Here is a 14407-nt window from a genome sequence, read left to right as displayed (position 1 = left end):
TTTCTTCAAAAAATATATTTATTTTAGTAAAAATTTCTTCTCCGGTAGTGTTTGTGGGCAACGGTGAACACATAAGCATGTCTTCTTCAAAAGAACTTTCATATGGATATCTCACGATAACCAGCAAGCCAGACCAGCGACATCAGTAGACTCATCCATTTGCAAGACGAATCGTGTTTTTTGTAGACGTGTAACTAGCTCTTTTTTGACGTAGCTTGCCAGATCATGAATTCGACGTGAAACAGTATCGTTTGATAGTGGCACAGTAGAAAGATGCTTTGCAGATTTTTCATCGAGCATACATTTTGTTATGTCTAACACACATGGTTTTATTAAAATCTCAGCGATAGTGTGCGCTTCACCTTCTTGTGCAATGCGATAGCTAACTAAATATGATGCCTTTGTGACCTTTTCATTGATAGTTTGGGTTACTTGCATCATAGTTTTTTGACTTTCCAATAACTGTTCTTTTTTACGTACAAAAAATTCTCTATTCTTGTCTTTAGACTCGGGGTGTACAGTTTCCAAACGTCGGCGCAACTTGGCAGGTGCCATGGAACTATTAGGAAGCAGTTTACTACATAACATGCAGAGAGGTGAGCCGTTGGAATCAACAAATCCGAAACTGATATATGATTCATCATACTTCCTTTTTTTCGCCTTTGAAACCGTGGAACTTGACGTCGATGCATCATTATCATCGATAATTGCTGTACACTCCGCGCGTACTGCTTTTGAACATTCGGTTTCGTTAGAAGATGTTGTTGCAACACGTTTAACGCCTTTAAACCAACGTTCCAGTCCATTCCTTCTTTATCAATAATTACTTGTGGGGTGGTGGGGTCAAATTAACGCACGATCGTTACTGAGTAGAAGAGTTTAGTCCAAAGAAGATATGTACAAAATTGTTACAATCTGAATACAGCAGTAGAACAAAAAAAACTTCGTTTCTAGCAAATAGGTACTTATCGCTCCGAATGTTAATCGTCGACTGACTCGAGTGTCGAAGCGCGGTCGTCGCTTTTATAGTCCTAGCCTCGATCTCGAACATTCTTAAAAATACACGAGTCGGCGCCTTTGATAAATAAAAAGCCGAAATAAAAATAGAAATACAAAAAATGCGGTGTAAACAATCTCGACTTATTTTGAAGTTATATAGCCGAAAGTCGCTTGTTTACAACTATAGCGTCTAATCTCAGCGGCGGCTTTTATTAAAGTGACTGCGCGCTCACAAGTAGATATCGGCGGTCGGTTTTCATCAAGACAAAGGCTAAAGCGGCTTGCGGATCTCATCGGTGAGACATAAAGCATAAATAAATCACCTTAAACTTAAGTATTAAGTCTATTCTTTTTATCTAGGCGCGTGCCGTCCTGAATAAATATTTGGGCTACTGTAGAGATATATTTTTTTAATCTTCTGACTCTCGTATTTTGTATAGGGATCGGTGTAAGTAAAGAACTTGCAATAGGTTTGCCATAAAGTTTTATTGAAGAGTGGCGTTAAACTCTCCTCCCCTCCCCTCCCCTAAAATGTACTGTTTCAAGATAGAATGAAATTACTTTACTGTGCTGGGTGGCGACTGAGTTCTAAATTCTTGCGGAACCCCTACAGGGATTTAACTTCTCAAAGCCATATAGAAAAAATAGAAAAGAAAAAATATTAAACAAAAAGGAATCTTAAACAATTAAATAATTTATTCTTCCTAGCCTACAATCCCTTTTTCATGGATTGGTCTTCTGTAGACCTGGAGACTCTTCACTAGCAAGCATTCTTCTGAGTAGAGAACAGAGCCCCATTGTTCATCAATCTAATGAACGTATTTTCTGTGAAATCATAGACGGGTTGCTCGGCAAGCTGGCCTTTAAGGCTCAAGGTTAGCTATATTAAGTATTCTTCTGACTGTCCAGTCGCTCACGACCATTTTTCGCGTTTCTCTGTGCTGTTGTTGGACTTGTACACAAGTAGGGCCCGATTTCACATCGATATGTTGACAATGATTCGGTCATCTCTCTCGAATGTGTTTTTTTTTCTTCAGAAACTACATCTTTGATGACTCTTGGTAACAACAGTAAACTATTGAAACAGCAGACTGACACATATTCAGCATACTACCCACTTCTGGCTGACTTTGGCCGGAATAGGGTGACCGCTTGTGCTGCTTTATCATTTGTTGTGTCCATTTTCAGGTAGAATTCTTATTTGTTGTTCACGTAGATGTATATCGGTTGACGTTTGACAGCTAACTGATAGAGGAGTTCAGGTAGATAACTTTTTATAAAGGTCAGTTATTAGCATTATTGTAAACAAGTTTAAAAAGGATGGTTACCGACTATACCAACGTATTGTTGGACAGTGAGCAAGTAACATTACAATATTCTATATCATTTTGAAGCTAATGCCATTAGCTTCATTTCACTCAAGAAAATGTCGAGACCAGTTTTTTGTTCAGTGACAGGGATGTCGTTTGAGTAGATTTTATTCCTCTTGAGTGCATTTACGTATTACGAGTATTATATAAATATTGCTTTTGAATAATTAACTAGTCAAAGTGAATTACACCATTTGTTTGTCTTTTTCGTTATGGTACAAATACCCGGTGAACCATTTACTCATAATGATTGAATGAACCATTAAATCTCGGATAGTTGAACAGGTAATCTTGGCGATGAGTTTACCACCACCTAAATAAAAATGTGGATAGTGGAAAGCATAATTACTTCTGCTACTCTTAAAACTACCTCATATTTTTATACAGAATTACTTCTAATCCATCAAATTATAGGTCATTCGTTTCTGAGTCGATCTATTTAATCCTTTTAATCTCCAACGAATATTAGTAATTTAAGAAATTGGAAAACTTTCTGTGGATACTCAGCAAGAGATATGTAAAAATATTAATAAATTTAATTCACATTGAAGAACTGAGTACATGACGGAATCATTAAATGTATTAGATTCCAAGATTTCTAATATACACCCCACAAAAATTATCACTAGTATTTTAGGATATTTTTAATACTCAATTTCAGTTTTTTGGGACAATCTGTATAAGTATCAACTTAATAGATATTTCTGGTTTCTTATCGTGGGCAAAAAATATCAAAATTTCTTACAAATTTTTTTGGAAGCATTTCTGTCTTGGAAAATGCATTGACATCCAGAACTTTCTAAGCAAATTGTGTTATTGTATAGTGAAAATTTAAATTTATTTTGTTAATGGATATGTCTCAACGTTTAACAAGACATGTCACGAATGAAGAAGCCGCTAGAATCATCGCGCTCATATAAGATGGCCGCAGTCAAAGATACGTCGCTGGGGTAATTGGAGTTCAACAAAACACTGTATCCAGAGCTGTTATTCGCTACCAAGGAACAGGGCAGCTAACCAGAAGACCCAGACAAGGCCGCGGAAGGGTAACTTCGGTAGTTAACGGCGTTAAGAATTAGGCATACCACCAGTCGAAGGCTGCAAACAGATCTGTTGGCTGCTCGTAATGTCCGAATAAGCCCACAAACAGTTCGAAATAGGCTGAGAGAAGCAGGTATACGAGCCAGAGTGCCAGCTAGAGGTCCACGTCTTACTAGAGAACATCGAGTAGCAAGATTGGAATTTGCTCGAAAACAAAAAAATTGGAATATTTAAGATTGGTCCAATATTTTATTCACGGATGAATCAAGATTATGCCTGTATCCATCAGATAGGCGTGTACCATTATATAGGCAACGTGGTGAACTGCACGATTAGGTTCATTTTTGTCAAACTGAAAGCTTTGGTGGTGGCCCTTTCATGGTTTGGGGAGGAATTTATTTTGAGGATCGCACGGTCTTAGTACCAGTGAATGATGGAAGACTAAATGCTGACAGGTACATAACCAATATTCTAGAAACCCATGTAGTGCCCTATATGCCTCATATCGGTGACAACTCTGTTCTAATGCACGATAATACTCGTCCACATGCTGCTAGAGTGGTTCGGCAGTACTTAGAAGAGGTCGAGATACCCACCCTGAATTGTCCTGCACGTAACCCGGTCCTTAACCCAATAGAACATGTCTAGAACCATCTAGGATAGCAAATTCAGTAACAACCGGTACCAATAAGAATACTAGATGATCTTCAAAATATTCCTTTTAATTTCTGGGAAAACATGCCGCAAGGATACGTCCAGAACTTGTTTAGAAGCCTTCCAAGACGAATGGAAGCTGTAATTAGAGCGAGGGACGGCAACACACGCTATTAGAAATTCATTGGCTGGTTTTAGTTTAAGCACCGTTCATTTTTTTGCATAGATGTTTCGTACAATTTTTTTTTATTTTTTATGTTTTGGTAAATCAAACTTTTTGTCCTCTGTAGATTAAATTGATATAAAATAAATGATGCAAAAGGCGTATCTATTGGTGTTTTAATTCGTAATAATAATAAAATTCGAAAAACAGAAATTTCTTTGATACAGTTACTATCAAAATTAAAATTCTATCCATTACGTTTTTATTGTAAAAGAAGTTGTTTGGAAATATTTGTAACTGATATCTAAAACTACGAAAATCATTGGAAAATGTGTTTTTTGGCTATAGAAAATGTTGATATCAGTTATTCGAGTAAAATTATTGATGCTAATTACAGAGTACCGAAAAAAATATTGTGAGCGGGGAAGGGGGAAAGATAAAAATGGAAGAAGTGAATATCGATAAAGAGTTCCATGTAAAAAAAAGTAAGAACAAACACAGGACAGAATAAGATTGTACTAACAATATAAAGAACCTTCTCAAGCCATAGCACACCATTTTCTTTATATACACTCCACCAAAAAAGTATCGCATCACCCTTAAAAATGTCAACATGGCGTACAGAATCAGCGTTAGTGAAATTTAATTATTGTTACATTAGTAGAAATTATTGAAAAACAGAAAAAGAGTCAAGAGAAATATGAATTGGATTTTGATTCTCATCAACATTTGGCACAGATCAAGAGCATATAAAAAAAATTGAATTTAAAAAGCAAATCACGGGTAGTGGTGAGATATCGAGAGACCGAAGTATATGATAGGAATGCCACTAGAGCTGCAGACAATAAATTTTTGAGACTACAAGCTTTATAAAGAGATATGTAAGTGCCAAACAGCTTCAACAAGAGTTAGCTGAAGCTCAACATGTAAGAATAACCTCACAAATCGTGAGAAATGTAAGAAATACTGAGCTTACAGCCAAAGTAGCTAACACTGCTCCTCAACTGACCAGTGGACCAGCTAGGTTAAGCTTCGCACGAGAAGGACGCACGTCCCCATGTCGCTAGATTAGTATACCAGTACCTTCAAGAGGTAAATATTGTAGTACAGAAGGTTGAGATCCATACATTTGATAGCAGCTAACCTTCAGCAACTGCAAGAGGTGATAATGTCTGAGTGAAACAATTTGAATCAGAATTACTTATGAGGACATGATTAGAAGTTGGCCACGGCTTTGTTGTGATGTGATTAGATTTCATGGAGGCTTTGCACGTTAAGAAATTCAAATAACTAGAATTATTTTGTACTGATATTACTTTTCGAGCTTTGAATTAATTTAACTAAAATGTATATAAAACATCATCATATCACTTTCTGTCTCTTATTCAAATCTCTAATTCAAATACACTAAACAGTCAAGACTACAGAACATACCCTAAGAAAAAAATGCAAACTTAGTTGTTATGCAGTGGAGAAAACATGGCGGATTTTCTATGCCAGTGCTCTCGATGGTACATTGTAGAGCTAATATATTTTCGCGGTTCATTTAAATTTACAATACAGAAATCTACTCTATACTATGTTATTCATTTCCACCCAGTTCTGATTTCGCAGTTTCCTGAATTCATGATAAAAAACATACATTACTAAATACTATTCACATGTTCTCAACTAAACCAAGGAAAATTATTATATATGATTACAATATCACTTTTAAAATGAAAACTGGAAAAATACCAATTTTTCTATCAAACAAAGTGAAAAGTATAATATGTAAATAAACACTAATCAGAAATAAAACAGTAATTCAATTGAACAGATCAACAAAAAAATATTGCTATTGTATTTCGTTGAACTTGATACATTGCTATTTCCCTAGGTGTTAAATTGTTCTGATATCCGAAAATTTATTTAAAAACTCCAATGGCTCTTCTATAGGCAAATTGCCAGTTTTTAAAGCATGAACACTCGGACTATCAACTTGATGCTCTTCGACAATCATATCATTGTCTACTATACCTGTATTTTCAGCATATAAATGTTCTTGGTTTACTAAACAATCATGAACATTGGCCTAACTGTGATCTTCATAAATGGAAGTATATAATGAAGGCAGATGAGAGGTAGGAATATATGGAATAGCTTCATACTTTACATGTGTTCTATAAGAAATTTGTAAGATCACTTTCCAGAAAATGATTTTCACACAAGTCATAATTTGATGTTGAGCATTGAGCTTTACAAGATTCTTCTCATTTAGAACATATACCAGGCAAGCATTTGAGATATTGAAGAAAATGTTTATTCATCTTAACAATTGACATTGACAGTAATGACACATTTTTATTATACTAGTGCTACAATTGGCAAGTGAGAGAACCAAATTTATGTAGCCGAAATTTACATGCAAGTTTACCTTCTTATTGGGTATGTTTTGTGGTAAAGACGTTTAGGAAACATTCATATAAACAAAAGTACTGATTCTATCTAATTACAATGATCAGAAATCATGGTGACGCGATATTTTTTTGGCGGAGTTTATTAAATCTGATAATGTCATTAGTCTAAAAATTGATTTGACGAGAAGTGCTCTGAAAAAATGGATTATCGTTGAATTACAACGAGTCCGTTCTTCGTTGCTTCATTACATTACTTGTTATTACAAGTGTACCTTTGTATCAAATCCCAAATGAAATTGTAATTGTGAAAGTCAACGTCACGCACGTGCTGATGATTAATAGAATCTACTAAGAATTCTGATTGGCATTTATTTGGGAAATACTTGGAGTGCACTGTTTGTGCTGTGACTAGTTCTCGTTAAATTCCTCAGAGATGAGAATTACTGGGAAGTGCAATTAGTTCTTGTTGATTCCAAATGAAATTCGGTGATATGTCATTTCAAACTAACGTGGTTTGAGACAGAATGTGTATTTGGTTGTTACATTCGGAGCTATTCAAAATACATTCATTAAGCATGTATTATAAATTAAAACCTTTATTTCATCAAGTATATTAAACTTGAAGAAACAAAAACTTAACTTTGTAACAAAATTAGATTTCGGTTACGTTATTGAGGATATTCCTGTGTGAAGCTTAATGACATTATAATTATTTTGTATGACTATCTCGATGTGAACACGCGAATACTTGAATATATTGGTATTTGAAGTTTATCAAGGAGAAATTCCAAAACGTGAAGTTGAGACCGAGTAATTACTATAATCTTGCTATTCAATTTAACGATTAAGTTAGTTTAATACAAACCCTTTAGAGCTTCACTTGCTGTCTACGAAATATTTGGAGGTAAGTAAGGAAACTATTGTATTTTAAGCACATCAGGTTTATATTGATTTCAATAATTACGAGGTATTGTATCTCAGAAATAAGAGATATCTTGTATACAATTTATTATAAAATTATTGTCTTGCATTTTCTTGCAAGATCAAAATATACAAAGCTATTGCAATTGCATTCTTTTTTCTCTTTTGTGCGACACTCAAAAAGTAACATTCATTATAGACCATTTGAAGTGCCTATTTAAAGCTAATAATGAAAAGCATAACGCTTTAAATATCTTATAGAATAAAGAAATAAACAGCTAAGTGTTTTTACGGAAACTGTAATCTAAGGCCAGGTGAATCATCTATCAGCTGATTGTGGATCTTAACCCAGGACGAGATTTTGATCACAGTTTCCGAACGCCGCGTTTAATTTTCGTTGGAAATTTTAAAGAACTTTTGATTATATTACTTTTTTGTGAGTTTATACTTTCATCATATTTATTCAGGTGTATAATAAACCCTAGATTTTTAATCATTGTTACTGAGCAGTTATCAACGATTTACATCGATTTTGTACTAAAGTTGAATACTAATAAGTTATTTTTATGCTGAAATACCAAAAGTATAAGAGCCGCACATTCTATCAATTACGCTGCTGAGGAAAATTAACAGTAGACAGCAATTTGAGAGGAATAAATAATTTTTAGAGTTAAAATAACCATAGATAAATGAAATAACCCGTCAGCTGATTGCATTTACCCACCGGTTTAACAGGGTAGAAAGGATCATATCATATGACTACGACCCAATTAAGTCGAACAACAATGAATGCGAGCCGGGTTAGTTTAAGATCATGATCGGTTAATTCGATCAAAGTTCTAAACTGATACCAAGGCACTACTTTTCGTTCCAAAACATCTGCTATATATCGACAAGAACAATAACAGAGATTTTTTAATGTTTGATTATATTTTTATTAAATGAAAAGTTTGTCGTTGAAAGAAGTTATAGAAAAATTAACAAAAAAGATCTTTTGCAGTGAAAAATAAAAAATTGAGAAATTGGAGGAGAAAAACAGTGAAAAAGAAATATGAAGAATATGTCAGTGAAGCGAAAGCAGAAAAAGATCCCTTCGGGAAAGAATTGATATGCAGGGCACAAAACAATCTAAACCTATCGATGAATTTTGAAATTTGTGAATAATTGTATGAATTGAAAAGTGAAGTTGGAAATAACATGAATTTTCAACAAATGCTGAATTTAGCGAAATGCAATTGCAATTGTATGTGATTCAAATTGTCCTGATTTCAAAATAAAATTGTAAATATAAATGTTTTTTTGATATTTAATCCGATAAATTAAAGAGATTGTGAAGACAAAAATGGAATATGTGAGAATTAAATTATATATGATATTCGTTGCCCATATTTTTTCAACAAATAAAATATAAATTTTTCATTCTATTCAACAAAACTAACTGTTTATTCTTATACAAATTAGAGGCTCTTTTCGTTTACAAATACTTTTGTGTTTTTATAGTGAGGCGTTACAAAATAAAATTACATTTCTCCTTCCATAATCGTAGATCCATAAAATTTTATGAGATGTTAAAAATTTTAACACAATAAGAATGCACATTAATATTTTTTCAATGCGTATATAAACAGATAATAACAATAGTATGATAATAGTAACACTATTCTTATGTTATTCCAAGTTGTTTAAAAAAAAAACATATACATAGTAAACAACATCGATAATTTTATCTCAAGTATCATAGTTGTAAAAATCAATACAATCAATTTCTAATATACTTATTTTCAGTGTCAGTACTATGAACATCGTTGATTGTTGAAGTACTGTTTCATTGTCCGATTCCTCTATTGTCGACAACCTCTGCATTTATTGCAATGGTAAATAACCTTGGTTTTCAGATGTGCAGCTAAATTTGTGCTAAATTCTTTGTGTTTTCTTTTTAAACAAAACTTTCATACTGCAGAAATTGTTAAATAAAAAACAAACTCAAACTAAAAATAGCTACATGCCGTTATGCAGGTTAGAGAGAAGAAGTAGTATCTCTTATGGGAGAAAAGTTGGAAAAGTGTCCGGAAGTATACGATAAATACCATTTTAAAATTCTTCCTCAAAATTGTAGAACAGGTGTAGACAAAGTGTATGGGACGAATGTAGTAGATGTAGATGAATGGAAGTATGCCGGTTAAAAATTTTATATCATACTTCATAATTGAAAATTACAACAACATGCGTTCTACAAAAGTGTGAAAAGTTGTCCGAGGCGTGAATAATATTTAGCGATTCCTTTAAAATTTTTTCTGATGCTAATGTGGCGCCACCCTTATTTAACACATTTCGAGAGACACTTTTCATATATATAGATTGTTCTCCGTCTCTCTACTCTCCATAAATTCCACTACTTTCCGCCATGAAACTGTTTACAGAAACACACTTTTCACTAAACATTGCTTTTGGTGAATTCACAAACTACAGTTACAGTATAGATATGTTCAGAGTGAATCCATTTGAAGATAAAAGGCGGCACTTGTACCAAAACTTTGGTTAATAATAGTTTATACTTCCATGGAAAGAACAAAAGAATTACAATTTTAATTGGTATACATACATCATAACATATAATTAAGTACTGAGCCGATATTTATCGATTATTTATTGGTACGATATCGATATTTTGATATATCGATTTTGCTATTATATGCTATTGATCATCATCACATCAGCTTATCGATAGATCACTTTTCTATTATTTTTAATACATGTGAAAAATTTAACTAGGTAATGGTGGATAAAGTTCCTTGCGGGAACTACGTGACAAAAGAGAAGATGCTCAAAAATTAATGAGATCAAATAATTACCCAATTCTATACTGTAACGTATCGATATCAAGTCGTCCTTTTAAATATTTATTTATTCAAAAAGATAAGAAACATTTGAAATATGTTTTTGAAGAAAACGATAATAACTTTGGAACTATTTTCTGATTCAATCACAGGACTATTAAAACACGGAGAGTTGAGTAACGGTTTGTATTGACCTTCTGGCTTTGTTCTAGACATTTTATATTGAATTGTGGATATAGAAAATAAGTTGTAAACTAGTTTGGAACTGTTCTTAAATTTGTAGCTTTTGATAAGTACCTCAAATTGCTATTGAAAACAGGTAATTTCCCAAAAAGTGATCGTATAAGCCCTGTCACATCATTTTGAAATATTACACTATCACTTGTTTGAAAATCATATTCCATCCTTTTTATTGGGTTTACGTGATTAGCTAATCGGTGGCATTAAAACCAGGATTAGATTGCATTTTACATATTATACGAACCCTATTATACATGATATTCATGTTCAAGGCCTGAAATGTAATGTCGTGTTGAAATGATTTGCCGAAAGATAAAAAATATACATCTTATTGTATGTATAAAAGTGCATAATTCAAAGGGTGTAATTGCGTTTTAGAAGCACGCAACATGTACGCTTCCACAGTAAATAACTATTAGAGCAAAGTAATTTATGATTATGAAAATTTTCCGAGAAACCGATATTTATATAAGTTATTTTTAATCGACAGGATATTAGAATACATATAAGAGTATAAAGTTTAAATCTCATTTTTCCTGGAATGATTTGAAAATATCTACGCAAATAAAAGCAATTAATTTTCTATAGTCTTGTTCAGAATTTGTGCTACTGATTTTCAGATGTACGAGGATGTATTGATATCTAGTTAGCCTAGACCAGTTCCAAGCATAAAGAAAACCATGCAACGAACCATAACTTATTAGAAGTTTGACGTCAAAAAAATAAATCAGAGTTACGCAATAAATTAAAAGAAAAAAGATGTCCATCGAAATTGTGAAAATCGAAAAATTGCAGTATCGAACCATCATCAAGTACCTGTATTTAAAAGGGTTAAGAGGTAAGCAGATTTACGAAGATATTCTTAATACCCTTGGTAATCAATGTCCTTTGTATGCAACCGTGAAAAATTGGACTGCAAGCTTCAAAAGAGGTAAATTTTCCATTGAAGATGTTGACCGATCGGGAAGGCCAGTTTCTGTGTCAGTCACTGAAAATATCGATGAAGTTCATTACATGATTTTATCAGACCGTCAAATTCGGCTAAAACGGATATCTGAAACACTGAATATTTCATACGAAAGTGTTCATCATATAGTTCACGTCAATTTGTACATGAGAAAAATTGCTGCAAAATGGATCCCCAAAAGTTTGAATGTTGACCAAAAGCGTGCAAGGGTAGAAGCATCGCGTTCGAGATGTGCTCGATTTGAAAACGATGTAGACTTCTTAAACCGAATTGTTATTATGGATGAGACTTGGGTAGATTTCTACGATCCAGAAACAAACACAACCGATGGAATGGCGACACTCTGGTTCTCCAAGAACTAAGAAGTTTCGTGTCCAAAAATCTGCTGGAAAATATCTTGCTTCAGTTTTTTGGGATTACCATGGAGTAATCATGACTGATTTTTTGGATAAGGGTAGAACAATAACTGGAGATTACTATTCGATATTACTGACCACTCTACGGGAAAAAATTTAAGAGAAAAGACGCGGAAAGCTATTCAAAGGTGTTTTGTTTTTCAAAGACAATGCCCCTGCACACAAATCTCATGTTTCCATGCAAAACTTTCGTAATTTAGGGTTTGAATTACTAGAGAAGCCCTCTTATCCACCAGATTTAGCTCCATCCGATTATCATCTTTACCTCAACTGAGAAAAAGTTTAAAAGTTTATTACTTCCAACGAGGAAGTAATAAAAGCTGTGGGGGTCTGCTTTGCAGAGCAAGAAGAAACATTTTTTTTAGAGGTCTAGATACGTTGCAGGTTCGATGTAGTAAATGTATCCAATTAAGTTGAGTAATAAAAAATTTTGACATTGAAATTTTGTTTGGTTCTATAGTAGACTAAGAATTTATCAATATATCCTCGTATTAGCCCTACTAGGTAGAGAACATTAATACCAAAACAAACTCACCTATACAATGAATCAAAAGAATGCCGAAAAAACATGAATTATTTTGTGAGAGTGTCCTTAAGAAACGCATGAGAATAAAGAAGAAACAAGCAAAACCAGATAGTTGGAAATTATATCCATAAGATATACACAATTTAATGAATTATTAAAGTTATTATTTAGAGTGTTTCGAAATTGTTCACATCTGGTCATATACCTCTAAATTCAGTTAGTTTTCATTGTTTTTTATTGTAATTTCTTATATAAATCTAGTATGGCTATGATTGAATAATTAAAATGGTATTGAAATATTTATTAGGAGGGAAATGTTTCTATATACAGAGTGAATAAATAACTCGGTGTAGACTTCTCAGAATGATTCATAGCTGATAAAAATAATGAAAACTTCATAAAAAAAGAGAAAAGTTTGTTTATGCGTTACATATACACTTATCACTTATGTCACAATAATTTTACTATCATTCTGTGAAACTAATTATATTTTTATTCGAGGGGAATGGCATAGTGTGTTCAATAGATTCCAATGCACTTTGATACAATTTTTCAGTGAAATTTCAATAATAATTAACGAAACTTTGAAACCATTTCAGAATTTCACATTCAATTGAATCAATCAATTTTTCAATAAATATTATGGAATATTTAATCGAAAATGAGTGATTCTATCCATTTATAAATATACGGATAATTAAGATAAGAAAGTGGCCGTTTATTAGAATTCCTCGTCATATTTAGAACAGTTAAATAACTTGAAGATAATTCATATTACTATTACGTTAATGTTAATTAGAATCGTATGTACTTTGACGTTAAAATTTTTTTGAAAGTCAGAAATCTTCAGGTATTTTATCATTTGTTGTTGGTATGCAAGACTACTGTCATACATTCGTCACTATTTTAGATTCCGCCGCCGCGGACCGCGGTCAGTATCTTGTTAACCTCTTATTAAATAAAGTTTAGTGGTAATTTTACTCGGTGGTAGCGATTTTGATTCGATTTTAAAATCTACCACCTGGAAGTGAATTTAGCAATTTAAACTAAGGAGATATAACGAGTTAATCGTGAATGGGTTTCTAATATTTTATATCTATTAGTGGATTGTGGATGAGAATTATTTCTGAAAATCAGAAATTTTATGTTTTGAACTCGTCAAAGATAAATTTATAGGATAGATAGTCAGGCTTGCACATGTTTCTTATCAATTGACGGATATACAAAACAGGGCATCTCAATAGCTAAAGGAAAAATAAAACAGTACGGTTTTTTGTATTATTGAGGATTTTATGTTGGTTTTTGATAATTTCACAATATGGATTATTGTCGACTTATTGTCAAGTTGGCACAATTTTTTGATAGATTGAGGTCGAATATTCAAAATTATTTAGTATTCAAAATACTCATAATTGAAAATTATGACATTCGCCGAGATATTTTTGGTGATATTCAGGTTATTTTTTTGTTTATACCAGGGTTGCTACCTACGTTTTCAAATATGGCAAGACTGATGTAAATATGTCAAATCTGACATCACCATCATAAATTTTGACTTATTAAAAGTGAACTTACTCAGAACGTGTTGTCACACGAGTGCTATTTGAGTTGTTTACAAATACGACTTTCGACGTAGGTTAAACGATCAGCAGTGTGCAGATCAACTCGCTTTGACTTTTGGTGAAGCATCATATCAATTTGACAATCGCTCAAAACAAAGCTCGTGTCGATTGATACAGAGAAATGCTGAAAAAATTTCAATTGCAGTGCTTCAAAAAACTTCTATAATATCGTGAGAGTGAACGAATCATCAATCTATGCATATGAACTCAAAACTAAACATTAATCGACTGTTTGGGAGTTTCAAGACGAGC

The 14407-nt window shown here is 33.0% G+C and overlaps 1 protein-coding gene across 1 annotated transcript in view; it reads right to left on the bottom strand.

The window, feature by feature from the left end:
* The window catches only part of LOC130450704 (probable G-protein coupled receptor 158), a 452310-nt gene that overhangs the window by 56225 nt on the left and 381678 nt on the right, over positions 1 to 14407 (bottom strand). The gene's annotated exons all lie outside the window — the stretch shown is intronic.

The sequence above is a fragment of the Diorhabda sublineata genome, chromosome X (assembly GCF_026230105.1).
Source record: "Diorhabda sublineata isolate icDioSubl1.1 chromosome X, icDioSubl1.1, whole genome shotgun sequence".
In the NCBI taxonomy this organism is placed as follows: Eukaryota; Metazoa; Arthropoda; class Insecta; order Coleoptera; family Chrysomelidae; genus Diorhabda; species Diorhabda sublineata.
Note: the sequence above shows the minus strand (reverse complement) of the source record. Positions and strands in the feature narration are given on the sequence as shown.